Source organism: Zosterops lateralis (assembly GCF_965231275.1).
Source record: "Zosterops lateralis genome assembly, chromosome: 1".
Classification (NCBI taxonomy): Eukaryota; Metazoa; Chordata; class Aves; order Passeriformes; family Zosteropidae; genus Zosterops; species Zosterops lateralis.
The window spans coordinates 23,786,177-23,804,125 of NC_139762.1; the positions used below are offsets into that span (position 1 = coordinate 23,786,177).

General features: G+C 40.1%; 1 protein-coding gene and 1 pseudogene across 3 annotated transcripts in view; both read left to right on the top strand.

Moving 5' to 3' along the window:
* The window catches only part of CDK14 (cyclin dependent kinase 14), a 338,755-nt gene that overhangs the window by 47,152 nt on the left and 273,654 nt on the right, over positions 1–17,949 (top strand). The gene's annotated exons all lie outside the window — the stretch shown is intronic.
* Positions 9,271–12,563, top strand: LOC310915598 (pre-mRNA-processing factor 6-like; annotated as a pseudogene). Its single transcript has 2 exons — positions 9,271–9,461; positions 10,414–12,563. The product of its transcript is annotated as a pre-mRNA-processing factor 6-like (transcript).

The following is a 17,949-nucleotide window of genomic DNA, read 5'->3' on the forward strand; positions in this document are numbered from 1 at the left end:
AGTTCTAAAATAAGTTCTTTCTGCTTGATTAAAAGGGATGATTATAGTTCATTTTCCATGAAAATAAGAAGGACAAACTTCTGTATCTGCCAGTGGCTTTTATTCTTGAAGGTAAAAAATCCTACATAGAGATTGTGGCCTCAAATCTTAAATATAACAGTGTTCTGTAAATAAAGGTCTACTTGAGGACTCTCAGCTCATCAAAGAAGCCAACAGCTGATGGATCTGAGAACAGGCCACCAAATTTCCATTTGGAGGTAATTTTCTTTTTATAGCACAAAGTCAAGAAAACAGTTTTAATTATATTCATTCAGTGCTGCCATTTCTCAACAAAATCATGTACTTATTGCAACATCCTATCCTATGATGACGTTTTTTGCTTCTTATGTAACCGTGTCTGATCTGTTTCTGTTTGTGTAAAAACAAGAAACTCTACATGAATATAAGCAATTTAAAAAGAGAAAACAACCTTCTCCTCCCTAAGAACTGAGTCTACCGTGCAGGTTATATAAAATGTACACTGATAAGAAAAGTCATGACTTTTACACTTGCGAGGGAGGTGAAACAAAGCCTGGAGTCATGTGCGTTGACTTTCCTATTTGTCTTCTGAAACCTCATTACACTTTGCAAATTTATTGCCTGTATTAATGCTGATCTACTAATGCTAATTCTTGGGAGCTCAATGCAATGCATTTCTGCTGATTTCTGACTGTCATTAGTAACCATGAAAATATTACTTCTATCCAGATTTGTCAGCGCCTTTCTTTGGAGCCTTTTTCCTGCAGTTGCTACTCATGAAGGCTAAGCTAAATTTTTTGTGACTTAAAGTCAGGCAATGTTCATGTTCTACTGAAAATTTCGGGAGAAAGGGCAGTGTTAGTTCTGGGAGCAGATAGAGAAAGGTTTTTTTTCATAACATGCTTAATATGAAATATGATAGAGAAATTAAGGTTGAAATTATTTAAATTTGACTGATGGATGTAAGTTTATAATGTTTAAGCTTGGGAGGACATATTTTAGCCTACTCTAAAACTGCTTCAGAAGCATTTTGGTATCACACATGCAAAATGTGCCAAGCACTTTTGGAGCAATGGGTGGTTGGGTCAGTGAGCACAGGTGACACGAAGTGGTGTGTAATCAGGGTAATGTGAGCCTCTGAGCTGCCTGGTGTGTGGTGGTCTCCAAATGTCAGTGTATCTGAGTCTGTAGGTGTGTCCAGTTAGGGATGCACTTGAGTAGGCATACAGGAAGGTCATAAACTGAGTTAAATTTAAGAAGTTGCTTTCTATGTTTTTGTTCTATATCACAACTATGAAATTTTTCTGGTACAAATTAAAAAAAAAAAACCACTATATGAAATGTGTTTTAAAAATGCCTACAAGGAGCCAGACATGATGGAGATGAAGCACTGCTGACTGACCTTGTACTATGTGCAATGTCCACACATTTCCATAATGGTATTACTTTTCTCATTAAGTTGTGTGAATTACAGCACGTTTTGTTTGAAGTGTTTGCAGTAGTTACAGCATGAGTGAATGCTATGGCTTTTAAAATATTGCTAGTGTTCTGTAGTCACGGCTGCTTTGCAATCAGTTGCAGCTCAGTGCTTACTAAGAAACATGATTATTTCTTTTTTAGAGGGAATGTTGTGATAGAAGCATATCTTAATAGATTGCAGTGAGTGAAGGCAATGTTTTCAGAAGGGAGATGTGAAGGGAGGTAGTAAAGATGACATGTTTATGGTATAGTGCACAATGCCTCAGATCTAATTTTATTTCATGTCATTAATACTAATTGTTGATGCTAGTGTTAAGCCAAAGTAATAGTTTAATAGCAAACCTTAAAACCCTAAGGTTGTTCAGTTGAGTGGAAGACATTAAGGAGACATTGAAGGAGATCTTCTCATTGGAATTTGATAGCCAGATAGCAATATAAAATTTGTATAAAAGGCCAGGACTAAATGAATGCATTAGATTTTACAGTACTTTTAAACTCAGAACCAACCTGTATTCAAATACTGTTTCTTCTGGTGGAGGAAGTGCTGTGATGCTTTTAGCAAGTTATTAAACATCTGAGCCTTAATTTTCCATCTGACGGAGAAGGAAATTAGTCTTTTTCTCAGTGGATTTTGAAGATAGATTTCTTAGCACATCTTGGAAGATATTCAGATGTTAGAGCATTAGAGAGGATGGCCTTGAAAATACATAGATGAAGTCAGACAAAAGCTATTCAGTATTGCTTGCATTCCTTTGCTCCCATAGCACAAAAAAGTTTTATCCTTTCTAATGTGTTTTTTGGATTCGTGTAGTTTTTTTAGCCTTTTGGTCAAAAACAATTAAATGAATTTTTGCCAAGACTAAAGTTTGGCACCTTCTTGTGAAAGAGCACTTAATTTCTGATGTTTTAAGTATAAAGGCCTTTGTGAGACATTCTACGGAAAAGCCCTTTTTCTACTACTTGGTTCTGCTCTAAAGATACTTTTTTGTAAAACCACCCATTGCACGGCAAATTAACAGGTATCTCTGCACCACCCTAACTTTTCCCTAGCTGTAACTCTTTAAGAGCAAGGGGAGTAGTCATAATTTTTTATCATATTAATATGTTAGTTGGACTTATGCCAAACTTATGTTAACATCTGGGTTAGTTCAGAAAGGATTTACATGAATTAAAGTATGCCAGTTATATGTATTGTGTGATTCAGGGAATGCATGCAGCACTTCAGATATAATTCTTATGCATTTGTTTTGAGGTTTTTTGTTTGTTTTTTGAGGGTTGGCTTTATTTTGTGGTGGTCTTTTTTTTCATACTATGTGTATATTAATGGTTCTCTTTCATGTATCTTCATGGATTGGCCTTTGCCAAAGGAAGACTTAGGTTTGTGGGTTTTTAATTTTATGTTTATATAATAAAGTGTTTTTTTTATTTTGTCTGGTTTTTACTTGCATTTTTAGAAATCTCCTGTTAGGCATTTTGTTGTAGGACTACTATACAGGCTTCCTGGTGCATTGTATGGAAATGGGTTCATACCTTTAATTGACATTCATTTTTATTACTTTAACTTCAGATTTTGGTTAAAGGACATCTGTTTGCAGGTGAAGGGCAGGCTCAATGTTGTTTATATTACCTGGGTTTGAAATAAAAAGCAGCAATTAAAAAATGTAAATTAATATTTCTCGAAAGTGACCTCAGGGATGCACTTGATCTGTGTTGTTTCCTACTGTTTATGCTATATTATGCAGTTTAATATTCCATGATAGCCTGCCCCTTGCCCTCTCAAAAGTTGAGCTTTAGGGGAATGCAGTTGGCAGAGTCAGAAGAGGGGCTAAAGTATTAATTTAGCACAAGCAAATCCCAAATCCAATCCCCTTGAATTTGAGATTGTATAAAACAACATACCAACTTGGAAACTTGTATTTCCCAGGCTGGTACATTCTCTCATATACTAAACTCCCCCTGTCTTGTGAAAGAGCATTTATTACCTTTTCATCTCCATTGAAATGGCTTGGGAAATGGCAGTGTTCTGGCCTGGCATGATCCTTGGAATGATGTGACTGCAAAGACAATTTCATTTGTTTAGTGATAAGACATCTGCTACTAGCAGGGAAGAACAAGGATAAGAAAAGGATAGTCTAACTATTCCAGTATAGGACAAGAATTTATTTCAGATCTCTGTAAACATTACTGGCAGCCTTTTCTGGTAATCATATTAATAAGCAGTCTTCAGTGAGCCAATATTATTAAGCCATACTTTTTAAAGATAGATTTGAATTGCTAGAGCCCTAATTGCCAGCTGTTTTCTTTTTAAATACATGTCCAATAAGAAGACCTATCAAAAAAATGAGTCATTTTAATTTCAGTGCTTGCTTGAAGCAGAAATACCCCAGCCTAAAAATGAGTATAAACTTTTGAGGATGAGCTGGAGGGCACCCTTTATTCTTTATGCTGAAAAAAATCCAAATTATTCTGCTTGCTTTCTCTCCATGTTCATGAAGGAGTACAGGTGCATCCCATAGTCCATGTTGAGGCAGACAGAACTATTCTCCTGACTGGACAGCACATGCATTTTGCTTGCCTCAATGTTTGCAGCATCAGTTTGTAGATGCCAATTTTCAGGGAAGTTGAGGTGTAGGAATGTTTGGTAATTTTAGAAATTACACATCCTCATTTTCTCAAACACCTGAAGTTTGGAAAGCACTAGACTTTATTCCCAAGATTTTTCTTCCGCTTTTGTCATTTTATCCAGCTTTTCCTGAAACTGGCATGCTGAAAAATACTCTTAATTAATGCATATTGGAGACCTATCATTTCAGTTAAAGCATAACTGAATTTTTCTAGGATTTCCTATTGTAAAAACACACTGCAATTCCTTAAAGCACCTGTGCTAACCTACCTGTGCATGTGCTAAAGCACAAAAAGGAACTTCCATCTGTGAAGGCACAGTCAGACTGCTGCTGGACATATTCCCTCAGGATTCAGGTGATAACCTGAAGTACCTGGAGACTTGTGAGGGCAAGGACACTGTTTTTCCTGTGAATATATTCAGTGTTTCTAATATATGAAACATAGAATATGAAATATCCTCCAAGAAAAAGGAGCCTAATAAGGAACTTAGAGGATTCAGGGAGATATTGGAAAAGCACATTGGTGTGTATGGGTATGTATGGAGGGTAAAACCAGAAGAGTGGGTATGGAGGGCTTTAGGGAGATGGGCAAGAGTCTAGGACTGTGGGAGAAGATGATCTCCAATATTTGGAGTTCCTTTAGGGAATTCAGATCTCTCTGTGGGGTCCTCAGTCTCCCTGTTCTGTTTCAGCAAATAGGTGTGAAACTCAGTGATATGCAGAACTTACACACAGCTGATGTTGGGATGGAAGCTGTTGCTGTTTAAACTTAATTACAAAAGCCCGTGATCCTGTTGATATAGCTGAGATAGATCTATATCATCAGGGAGAAAAAATGATAAAGAAAGAAATAATGTTACGTACAATGCCCGGTTAAAATTTATCTTTAGCTTTGAAGACTATTTCTTGGTTTTATTTTAATGGAGTGTCAGTGTTGCCATTCCTGACAAATTAATTGTGAGTCTTACAAACTTTGTACTTGTTCTGAAATGTTTAGAATTTGTCATATATGTGACAAATCTTCTTAGCATTTCATAAGTAACTGAGAGATAAAATCAATGTATGTACTGAAGGCCTACATAAAATTTAATCAGAGGTGTTGAGCATACCATGTAAACTACTATACAAGGTTGTTTTTTTGGTTGTTTTTTTTTTTTTGATCATGTAGGGCAACAAGACCTGAGGGGCCTCAACACATGAATTGGTACCTTGCTGCTGGCAGTAATCTTCAGAGAAATTGGGAAAGGTGGTGTCCCCCTTCCCAGACTTGTGAAAACTGTGATAAAACCAATTAGCCATCTGTGCATGTATTGTAATTGGTGGTTTGTGCTGTCATGGGTAGTTAAAGAACAACCAGCCTTTTGTGTGTTTATCTCTCAACATACTGGTTGCACAGAGGTTAATGAGACTCCCCAGGAATATAAACACCCCTGGTATAAGTGCAGAGTATGAGATATGTATTTTTATTGCAACATTTCAAATAGAAACTGTTTATTTTGGAAGTGTCAGATCTGTGTTTGGCATATGAAATTCAAAGGCAGCCATAAGACATTTTAAAGTGATATTTTTTGGGTTTTTATACCACCATGGCTTCAGTGGAATCTTAGTTTGAATTCTTCTTGTCTGAATTTTTACTGCTGTAGTAATTGTTTCTGCTAGTACTGCCTTTTTACATTTTAATTTATTTCCACAGCCTTTTCTGAGGACAGACAGATATTCTATTAGATGTATAAGCCCTCAATATTGTAAGTTCTAAAATAATTTAAGGATTTTTTTTAGTATTTTTTGTTAAAATTTTGACAGCAGCCATAATTTTATGCTGAAGTAACTTACGCATAAAAGCTCTCCCACTTCTGTTGGCAATCATACCTCAAAAGAGGTGTTCTGCAGCATTTACATTTCTGAGGCCTTCAACTGCTTTCCTTGGTTAAACTTTAGGCTGCAGTTTGTTCTTGAAATACTCTAGGGGAATAATAATTTATATGTTATGATGCTTCTCGTGTTTTAGACTTCTTTTTCCAGTTACCATTCAAAATTAAATGCTCTACGGGTTTTTATGGTAAAACTTTTGTTTTGCTGCTGATGCTGTAAGGGGTTTTGTGAACAAAAAAATTGTTTCTCTGTCTATTAGGAGTCGAGTAGAGTGAAGACCTATTTTAATGACTAAGCTGCTAGGCCAATGCTAATTTTATTTTTAAGTATCAATTAAGAAGACATTTTACTATTTCGAAGAACAAGAGAATAATCAAGCATTGGTGACTCTGCTTCTTACAAGAAATTTCTAAGAAAGCGTGTTCACTGCTACATAGTTTAGTCCATGAACTGTATGGTTCATGTTGTCTCATTTTTTGAGAATGTATTGTTCTTTTCTAGAAAGAAAAGGTAAGAGTACATTATTATCATTTTAACTGCGTGTAGATAGTCATGGGACATCATAGATTGTGAGAATAATGGCTTTAAGGGGATTTGACTTTTTTATGGTACAGTAAGAGTAATTTTCATAGTAATCTTCTGCTAAATCAGTCACAAATTAAATATAGTACCAGGTCTGGTTTTTCCCCCCCTCAGAAGATTTTGCGAGTGGGTTTAGTGCATCTATGAATGGAAGAGAGAGCTGGAGGGCACCATGGGGAGGCTGCTCATGATCATCTTTGAAAGGTCGTGATGATCAATGCACGAGACTAGAAGAAAACAAACATCATCCAGACCTTTGGAAGGGGCTGCGAGGAGGATGCAGGGAAATACCAGCCAGTCAGCCTTACCTTTGTCCCTGGAAAGGCGATGAGCCTCCCAATTTGGAGGCCATCTCTATCCATATTTCTCTCACTGTTTGGAAACACACCCCTCCCGCAACACAATACTACAGAGAGCTCTCATGCAAAACTAGATGAAGTGTTTTGTAGAGTTTTTGGTTTGAAACATTGCGCTGTAAAATCCTGTAGCCGTGATTTAAGTGGAAGAAGATGTCTATTCACAGCCTTCAACTTGTCAGTTTTGTGGAACCCTTCCCCTTGTTTGTCATAGACCTTAATTTTTCTCTTTCCTCATGTAATAGGAGTCTTCAACTTGATATACAAGATAGAAGCTAGATAAATTAATCAATATATTTTCCTATGTCATTTAACCAAAAGTGAATTTGAATTTGTTAGGCTGGAACAGCATGTTTTCTTTAAAATTTCATTTCAAGAAATTAATGAAAATCTAAAACAAGGTAAAGAAAATTATTTTTTTGCTCTGAAAATTTTGCTCCTTTTAAAATTATTAAAACCTTGGAGGCTTCTTGATTTTTTTTAATAGGCCACATATTTGCTCTTGAATAAATCTCTTGATGTATAAATCCGTCCCAGCCCTCTGTAGCCACTGTGCTCCATCACATGAAACTCCATGTTCTTCTACTTAATAAGATCATAGGACAGTAGAGAGTCTATTTTAGAACATACTATAATAGGGTTCAGCTCTAGAGGTATGGAAAGAGATGGTCTGGGGAGGAAAAAAGCTGTTTAGGTGAAATACTCTGTGAGGATGGGTGCTCTGTGAACATTTAATCTGCAGCAGCTGTGCCACCACTAACTGTATCTCATAGAAGTATTTTTAATGGTGCATGGAAGAGGCTTTTTTCTCTTGTCCTTTCTGAAGTGTTTTATCTTCAGCAGCTCACTCCTGAGATGCTTTCTATTTCTCACCTAGGAAGTCCTGGGAAAATAGATAAGCTGCTCAACATACATTAAAGCTTTATCAGCTTCTGGACTGAAGTGCCCTTCAGTGAGAATGCCCAGGTGAAAGCAACCCTCTTGTCTGAATTACTGAGATAAAAGAGGACAAGAAAAACAGTCTGCAAGGGGGTAGCAACCCAGACAGTAAAGGGTTTTATAGGTCAAAACCAACCGTTTGTATTTAGCCAAAGAACAGATGAATATTAGTGCAATACCTGCACTTCTGGTGCTTGTTTCCTGTGAGTACTTGACTCAGCATTGCAACACTTTGAGATTTTATGTGCCTTTTTGCTGATCATGGTTCTATGCCAATTTAATTAATAAAGAACAAAAGTATGGGTGACTGCAGAGAAACCCTTGTCCATTAGGTAGTGCAGCTCTCTAGACAAATGGAACTAGAAGGAGGGGAGATGATTCTCACAGCTGCTTCTCATGTTTTATCATGAGAACCAAAAATATTCTTAAATCAGGGGTTACTTGAGTGTTTCTATTTAGTTTGTCAACCACTTTTTTAATCTCATGTCATGCCCCCATCTAACCCATTATTTTGCTATCATCAGATTTTCTAGTCATTGTGATTTTTGTGATGGTTGTACATCTGTCACATGTGCTGTGTATGCCATGCAGAACTGGTAAAATACTCACTTTGAGACTTACAGGGGAATAGCAACTAACCCTCCAGGTAGGAGAGAAAGACATGGAAGAGGGATGAAAAATTGATGTATTAAATAAAGTTATTTTGTTGAACTGCCAAAAGTTGTCCAGGGAACTGAGCAATGATCTATATTTTGCAGTATAGTTTATTTGGATGATAAAATGATAATGGTATTTCATGCTGATGTGTATAAACCAATGCATATGAAGAAATTAACTGCAGCTATGCATGCGTAATGTTGAATCTAAACAAATTACATTATTCTGGACAAGAATTGTAGGATCATGGGATGACAGTGTGAAGATGGTAATTAGGTGTTAAGCAGTCCTCTGAAAAACAGGAAAACCGTCGGAAACAAATACGAAAAGGAAGAACAAAACCATAGCTATCATGAAGTTATTTCAGGAATACTGTTTTTATAAATATATTAAATGTTAAGCCTCATAAAAGAGAAATTACGCAGTTCGTGTCCTTCCTGTGCTGGGACCCCAGAGCTGGGTGCCGTGTTCCAGGTGGATCTCTCTCACCAGAGCAGAGCACAGGGGCAAAACCTCCCTGCCCTGCTGCCCACGCTGCTTTTGGTGCAGCCCAGGACACTTTTGGCTTTCTGGGCTGTGAGTGCCCATGGCCAGGTCATGTCCAGCCTCTCACCCACCAGCACCCCCAAGTCCTTCTGGGCAGGGCTGCTCCACATCCCTTCATCCCCAGCCTGTGGATACTGGGGGTTACCCCAGCCCAGGTGCAGCACCTTGTACTTGATCTTGTTGAACCTGAGATTCCCATGGGCTACTCCTTGAGCTTGTCCAGGTCCCTCTGGATGGCATCCTGTCCTTCAGGCGTGTCAGCTGCACCACTCAGCTTGGTGTCATCAGCAAATTTGCTGAGGATGCAGTTGATCCCTTCATCTGTATCATTAGTGAGGATATTAAATAACGCTGGTCCCACTACAGACCCAAATCCAAAGCCTTTCATGTGAGTATCTCAAAGTGAAAATGAAGGGAGGCTAAACTCCAGTGCTTTCAAAGAAGATGAGAATTTTGGTGCATGACATATTTAAACTTGAGATGAAGGTGAACTCATCGTTTTGTGTTAAATTTTAATTCATTATTAGAAAGCTTTCTTCTCCTAGCTAAAATACTGTGGATGACTTTGAAATAGGATATCACTGAGCTTTGTCCCTCTATGAGATCAGCTGTAGCAATATATGTAACTCAAAAATGAAACATTTTCAGGGATTCATCCCTGGGATTTATACTGGTAGATATTAAATATCTATTGTTAATTCTTCGTAATTGTCTCTGAAGAAAATCTTTGTAAACTCTGTCTTCTAGTATTCATCATTAAAATGTATGTCAGGAAATATTACTATCCTTTGCTGGTTAGTAGTTTCGGGGTTTTTGTTTTGTTTGGGTTTTTTTGTTTGCTTGTTTGTTTTGGTTGGTTGTTTTTTTAAAAATTGTTTTTTGGATTGCAAACATGAGTGTTGTTGGCTCTCTGGGTGTCCTGGGTTACATTGTGGGGTGTAACCAAACTATGTATTCTATTCCCATCTACATTATTCCTGATGAACTGTTTCTGGTGGGTCGTTTTTAACCCTGCCCAGTACATGTCCAGTCCTCAGGCTGAAAGCCGTGTGTTTGATAAGGGGAAGAGGCAAACCCTTGGCAGCAAGGTAGTGTTTCTTTGTCTCACAAGTTGACTCAGCCGTGATAATTACACCCAGCCTAAGGGGGGCCTTTCTGCCTGTGGGCCATAATGGCTCAACAGCCCCACTGGGCAGCTGTAACAACATAGGCCATCAAGGACTCCCCAGAATATCCTATGACTTACAGGATTACATCATTCCACTGTGAAATTCCCTGCTCTGGGAGAGGTAATGGGCATTCCTGCCTGAATCTGATCATATATAAACTGGGCACTTTAGGGACTTAGGACACCACTGCCACAAAAAGAAGCTAATCCTGGGCATGCCCACACCCACCCCTGGGCTACGTGCTAGGGCTGGGCTGCAGAGCCACAGGTTTCACCACCCATTCTGACATCAGCCCTGCTTGTGGTGCCAGTGACCCTGTGGATGACCTTCGTGCCCCATTGGAGAAGAGAAATGTGAGGGACCAGAGGAAGCAGAACCAGACAGCAGATGATGAAGATGAGAACTTGAATAGCACCAATTATGATGATTCCAATGGCTACACTGAGAGCCTGTTCTCAAGTGGTCCCTATGAAAAAGGTGATGAGGAAATAGATGCTATTTATGTGGCTTTGGATAAGAGGATGGATGAAGGCAGAAAAGAGAGAAGGGAACAACAAGAAAAAGAGGAAATAGGAAAATACTACATGGAACAACCTAAAATGTTGTTCTTGAAACAGACTTGAAACAGAAGTTAGCAGAGGTTACTAAGGAGGAGTGGCTGAGTGTTCCAGAGGTTGGTGATTCCAGGAACAAGCATCAGAGGAATCCTTGGTATGAGAAGCAGACTCCTGTCCCTGACAGCTTCTTTGCAAAGCATTTACAGTCGGAGGAGGATCATACTGCTGTGGACTCACAGCAGACACAGTTTGGTGGATTGAATACTCCATATGCAGGGGGAATGAATATGCCATACCCAGGAGGAATGACACTTGTGACAGGTGAATTGGATATGAAGAAGATTGGCCAAGCCAGGAGCACCTTGATGGATATGAGGCTAAGCCAGATGTCAGACTCTCTGAGTGGCCAGAGTGTAGTGGACCCAAAAGAATATCTGACAGAGTTGAATTCCATGATTCCCACCCATGGAGGAGATATGGATGATATCACAAAAGCCCATTTATTCTGAAATCTGTCAAAGAGACCAATCCTCATCATCTACCAGCCTGGATAACATCAGCCCCACTGGAGGAGGTCACTGGCAAACAACAGGTGACTTGAAACCACATCATGAAAGGAACACAGATGTGCCCTATGACTGAAGATGTTTGGTTGGAAGCTGCTCAGCTTCAGCCTGGAGATACAGCTAAGGCTGTTGTGGCCCATGCTGTCCAGCACCTTCCACAGTCTTTCTGAATTTATATCACAGCAGCAGAGCTGGAGATGGATATCTGTGCCAAGAAACATGTCTTTAGGAAAGCATGTTCCAAACTTGGTGCATTTGTGGAAAACAGCCATGGAGCTGGAAGAACCTGAGGATGCCAGGGTGATGCTGAGCCAGGCTATGGAGTCCTGTCCAGCCAGTGCTGAACTGTGGCTGGTGCTGGCAGGTCTGGAGACATGCAGGAATGCTCATAAAGTCCTTAACAAAACCCGGAGGATATATCCTGACAGATTGCTGCTTCTGGATTACTGCTGCCAAACTGCAGGAAGCCAGTGGAAGCACCCAGATGATGAAGCAAATCACTGACAGAGCCATCACATCTCAGGCCTAACAGTGTGGAACTCAACAGCGAGCACCAGATACAAGATGCCGAGCCATGTGATAAAGCTGTGTGTGGCCACATGCCAGGGAATCATGAGAGCTGTGATTAGGATTGGGATCAAAGAATAAGATCAAAAACAACCTGGGACAGAAGATGCAGAGAGTTGTGTCGCTCATAGTGCTCTGGAGTGTGCCCAAGCCATTTATACCTATTCCTTGCAAGTTTCCCCAAGCAAAAAGAATGTGTGGGTGTAAGCAGCCTACTTTGAAAGGAGCCATGAGAATCCTTGGAGGCTCTTTTGCAGAGAGCTGTTACTCACTGTCCCAAAGCAGAGGTGCTGTGGCTCACAGGAGCTAAATCTAAATGGCCAGCAGGACATTTTCTAGCAGCCAGAAGCATCTTGGCCCTGACTTTCCAGGCCAACCCCTGCAGTGAGGACATCTGTCTGGCTGCCATGAAGCTTGAGTCAGAGGACAATGCAAGGAGACAAAGGCTCACAGCAGTCCCCCCACAGCAAGGGTCTCCATGAAATCAGTACAGTTGGAATGGGTGCTCAGGAACATTGCTGCAGCCCAGGAGCTCTGTGAGGAAGCCTTGAAGCACTATGAGGACTTCCCCAAACTGTGGATTATGAAAGGACAAACTGAGGAACAAAAAGAGTTGGCAGAGAAAGCATAGGAGGCTTTGTAATGCAAGCTGTATATGGAATCAGTCCCTAAACCCATAAAATCTCTTTTTTGTCTTAAAAGTTGCAAAACTAATTGGCATATGTTGCATTGTATTTTGTTTCAGACAGTGACTTTTTAAGTGAAGTTCCACTATACCAGATAATGTATCTGGTATAGTGAAAATATCGGTATTGCAAAGCAAGTTTAACAGGATATTATGCTTGGAATAACTTGTCATGCATTCCATTGTGCAATATTACCGCTGCTTCATTTGCCATCTTAAGATAAAAATTATTTTCTTTGCATTCAATACATTTGTGTCACTGGTGGATTGTTTTATTAAGGTCATGTCTTCTTGTACTCTATGTATTCTAATTCAAACTAAACTCAAACTTCTCAATTTAAGGAAAAAGGTCATATTTTATGGTCACCTCTGATGCAAGGATCTGAACTGGGCTTGGACAGGTGCTCCATCCAACAGTCGGGCTCTGGACACAACTTCTTAAGTGTCTTGTTAAATAATTTCTTCATGAAATATTATCAGTGGCTTGTGAAGTGGCCGGCTAGATGTATAAATGACTCTCACAAGTGAGTAAATTTTTTAAAGTGTTCATTTTTTTCCTTTGAAATATTGAGTCTGCAGTTGTCAAAGTGGAAAGGTTTGTGTTAAGAAGTGGTGGCTCTCCTTAGCCGTGCATTTTCTTCTATGAGGAGAAATGAGCTCATATGGACGTATGAAGCTTTTACTAATTACTGCATTTGGTTATTGCTTCTTGGAGAGGAGAGGAGTGTTAGCTGCCTTTCTCCCTTGCTCCCTGTCTCTCTTCCTCTCAGATGACTCAGTGTAGACTAATGGAAACTGGACATTACTTACAAGTTCTTTTTATTAGTTTGTAACTACTGGCGTTTTTTTACTATACCACGTTAATAAATGATGGTTTGCATTTTTAGTTAATTGACCATCAGAGCTGTGATATTGTGTAATTTCTCTGTTTTAAGTGTAGCAATTTGCTATTGAAAAGATCTGAAGATACCTCCTTATAGGTGAAGAACTGCTCCCAAGTGCCACATAGCATTTTGCAATCTGCCCTGGGATGAAATTGTTGGCAGGACTTGAAGTACCAATAATGTAAAACTTGTACTTGCAGATGGCTTCCATGGAGAGTTTTAAAATGTAAATTGAACTCCATATTTATTTGACCTTTTTTTAAAGTTATTGTATTGAAACTTTTTTTTAGGTTAGTTACTCTCCCACCCCCTTGGAAAAAACCCAGTCCCATGCTATAGGGGTCTTTCTGTGTTCCATCAACTCCATTCTTAATTCTAGATAGCCTTTGCCTTCCAGCCAGGTTCCCTCTCTGTGGTACCATGGGCAGCAGCAGAGCGCATATTTGTGCTGTAGCCAAGTTATGTTCAGCCACATTCTGCAAATGGGTTGGGAATAGGGCAAGGGATGGGGCTAGCAGAGGAGAAGGAGGAGGATAAGAATAATAGGGAGTGAAGCAAAAATGCTGGGAAGCCTGCATGGATGAATAAAGACTTCCTAACAAGACCCAGACATAAAAAAGAAACTATATAGGAGGTGGAATTGAGAATAGGTAATTGGGAAGGAATACAGATACATCTTCCAAGCATGCGCTTACAAAAGCTAAGACCCACCTGAAATTGGATCTTTTGAAGAAGGTCAAAGACAAAAAGAAGGGCTTTAATGCAACAAATGAAATTTCTTCTTTTCAATTTTTTCAATACAGTAAAAATAATTAACTTTTAAATATGGGAAGTTTGTGTGAGTTGTATCTCACTACAGAAAGGCTTTGCAGAGAGAGATTTAGACAAATTAAGACCCCTTGGCAATAACCACCCTTATGAAGTTTAACAAGGGTGAGTGCCAGGTTTTGCACCTGGAGTGGGTCAATCAAGTATGGACAGACTGGAAAATGACTGGAAAGCAGCCCTGCAGAAAGGGACATGGGGCTCCTGGTCAATGGTGAGTTGAATACGAGTCACCCATGCCCTGGCAGCCAGCAGGGCCAACCCTGTCCTGGGTTGCATCAGGCAAGGGAGGGAATTGTCCTGCTCTGCTCTGCACTGGAGCAGCCTCACCTCAAGTGACGGGGGCAGTTTGGTGTAAGAAGGATATAAAGGTAATAAGAAGGATATAAAGATAATAGAGAATGTCTAAAGGACTCCAGAGATGGTGAGCAACCATCTAGGGGGAAGCTGTGTGAGGAGCGGCTGAGGTCACTTGGCCTGTTGAGCCTGGAGAAGAGACTGAGGGGAGACCTCATCGCAGTCTACAACTTCCTCAAAAGAGGAAGCAGAGGGGCAGGTGCTGATCTTTTCTCTGTGATGACCAGTGACAGGACCCAAAAGAAGGGCATTAAGCTGTGTTGAAGGGGTTTCGGTTGGGTGTTAAAAAAAGCTCTCGCCCCAGAGGGTGGTTGGGCACTGGAACAGCTCCCCAGGAAGTGGCCACAGCACAGCCTGACAAACTTCAAGGAACATTTGGATAACTCTCAGACACATGGTGTGATTCTTGGCAATGGTCCTGTGCAGGGTCAGGAGTTGGACTTCAGTGATCCTTCCAACTCAGCATATTCTGTGATTCTATAACTTTGTAGGCTGTTTGACTTGCTTTCAGTCTTTGTGCCTTGGCCCAACACCTTGTTTGCTTCTGGAGTGCAGTTCCCTGTTTCTCTGGCTTGCCTTTTTTGTCTTCTGTGTTTCCTCTTTCCATACCTGTCCACAACTTTTCCCTCGACATGGTGCCTGTCTTTTGGCACATATTGGTCTCTGCAGGTGTTTACTCACTTTTTTTTTTTCCTTTTTCCTGAGCATCCTGTTCTCCCTCAGCTTCAGACAAATTTATTGTTGACAGAATAAGGCCAAGAATTGTAAATATCATGAAAGTATTTTCTCATAATTTCAACTGGAAGCTCTTATTCATGATTACTTCTGAGCCTCACACTTCAGAGAGAGGAGAAGAAAATTTTGTTCAAGAAAGTGGAAGTCATATTTTTTCAGGAGATCTGAAGCCGCCTATCTGCTTAGAAACCAAGTTGACAAACTGAGAAGTCTGGAGATGCCTCTGTAACTAAGGCTACAAAATAGATGAGGGGAAAAGATTGCTACTACTACATAATTTTGGAATCATCTTATAGAATTTGTTTATGCCATTCAAGTTTTATATGTCACTGGAGCCACTGACACTAGGTTCAGGTGTGAGTCTTGGTGACTATGGCAGGACCTGAGCAAATGAGTTGGATTTGAGCACACTCTGCTTTCTTCAAAGTGGAGCTCTACAGGGAAGCCCATTTCCAACAGTTCTGTGATGAGGGTCACTGGAGCTGCCCAGAGTGTGAGCCAGGCCAGTGTTTTGCCTGCTAGTTCATTGTACCTCATCATTACATAAAAATGAAGAATATTTCAGGATGCTGAAGATGTCATCTCAGCTGACCTGCATGCTTTTCCTCCTGAAGGTTTTGCTGACGTACACATTACTATTCCCTGTCCTAGTATAATCTGCCCAGTGCTCCCCCAATCCCAGGAGGTTTCTGGGGAGCCAGGAGCCATCTGAAGCACAGGCCAGCAGGGGTTGCTGTAGGAGTAGGAGATGGAGAAGATGCACTGCCTCCTTGGAGAAGCCCTCTCTGAGGGGTTGCCAGGGTTTGCTCCTGCTGCCCTCTTTTTCCTCCTACCACACTCAAGCTTGCTTGGGCTGAGTAGTGGATTCCCAGCACGGAGTAGGTGTCTATTGCTTACTCACAGCTTTGTGTATTTTGTGCATTCATAAATTAAACACTAAGTTTCATCCTTAAAATGCTGAAACTAAATTGAGGGTTCATATTTTGGATCAATAAATTTTAAATTATTTTTAATATTTATTGTTTATGTAAAAGTGGATAGTAGTATTCATAGTGCTTGTTTCCAGGAGACCACAGATTGTTTGTATAAAGTCATTTTGTCACTCTAGAACTTGCTGATATCCTTCAGGACTAGGACAGAATTGAATTTAGAATGATTAGTTTCTTCCTTTTTTGAATGTTGAGTTTTTCCACTTAATTCCTGTGAAATCACCATTAGCTATTTTGGCTGCAGTTCTGTATTGGGTTGGGGCAGTGCTACAGTGTAAATCAATATCTTTTCAAAAAGACTGCTGTAAATTGCCTAGATAGCATATGCATGGTTACTTTGGCTGCAATGCTGCTGCAGAGCCTGGATACTCTGCCTTTCTGGGAACTCCACAGGCAAGTCCATCATATATTAAAAAAAAAAAATCTTTTTAGAAAGAGCATAGTATTGCTGATGAAATTTAGACAGAGAAATATTGTACCCTTGGTGCTCATCTGTACCTTTTATATTCTACTCCACTGGGATTACCCTGTCTTGAGGGATTTCTTTGTTTGCTGCTTTAGATTTCCCCCTTTCTTAGCTGTAGTACAGCCGTACCATTTCAGCTTGCTAGTGCAGAAAGATGTTGTGAATTCAGTTGCTGAATGAGCCCGGCCTGACTGCAAACACTAACATTGCTAGAGAGATGCCAAAGAGTTGCAGGTGAATCTGACCTGATCTGGGCAACAGCAAAACGGTAAGATGGGGCTTGTTTAAATCTCTGGGATTAATTGGGTGCTGGGGTTTCCTGTTTCAACCTGAAACCCAGTTATCACATGCTTCCAACTTGAGCAGGATTCATTCTGTGCATGTCAGGGTGGGTTTTCTCGGGAATGCTTAACATCCAGGCAGAGGGAGGCGGCGGGAAGCTGGGAACGCCACATGAGACCTCTCGGCAGCCACCCTGGTGAGATTCCCCAGCAGTACTGCCTGCGGTTTGTAAATACCAGGGAAAAGGTAGGGGAAGGCTTAAAGGCGATGCTTTTCTCGGTACAGCTTTGTATCTCTCTCTCTCTCTCTGGCAGCCTTATTTATAATTGTATTAAGAGGATAGTATGGGCAATTTTTTCCGATACATGCTTGGCTGAACGCCCTCTGGGATGAGTGAGTGAAGGACGTGATCAGCCACTTTTTCATCTCTGCTAACAAGTCTGTGCATCTTGCTATATCTGAATAAATGTCTGTAACAGTTGCAGATTTGCTGGGTGGTAGAAGATAAAATTAAAACGATCCTTTATAGATACATACTATATCATGGATGTCAGAATATTTTTTTGCCTTATTAACCTCTGTCAAGATTTTATTTCTCTTGCATGCTGTCTTTATTTGATATAACACAATGTGAGGTAGTCTTTTTAGATAGTCATTCTTGAATGCTTATGTAGGAGTGTGTTGACAGCGGTTTGGATCTTAGTGGAATATTTCAACATATGAAAGCTTAGAGCAGCAGTGTGTTCAGGGAGAGAGAGGAAGAAAAGAGCAGCAGTTACCATTAGTACAAGACA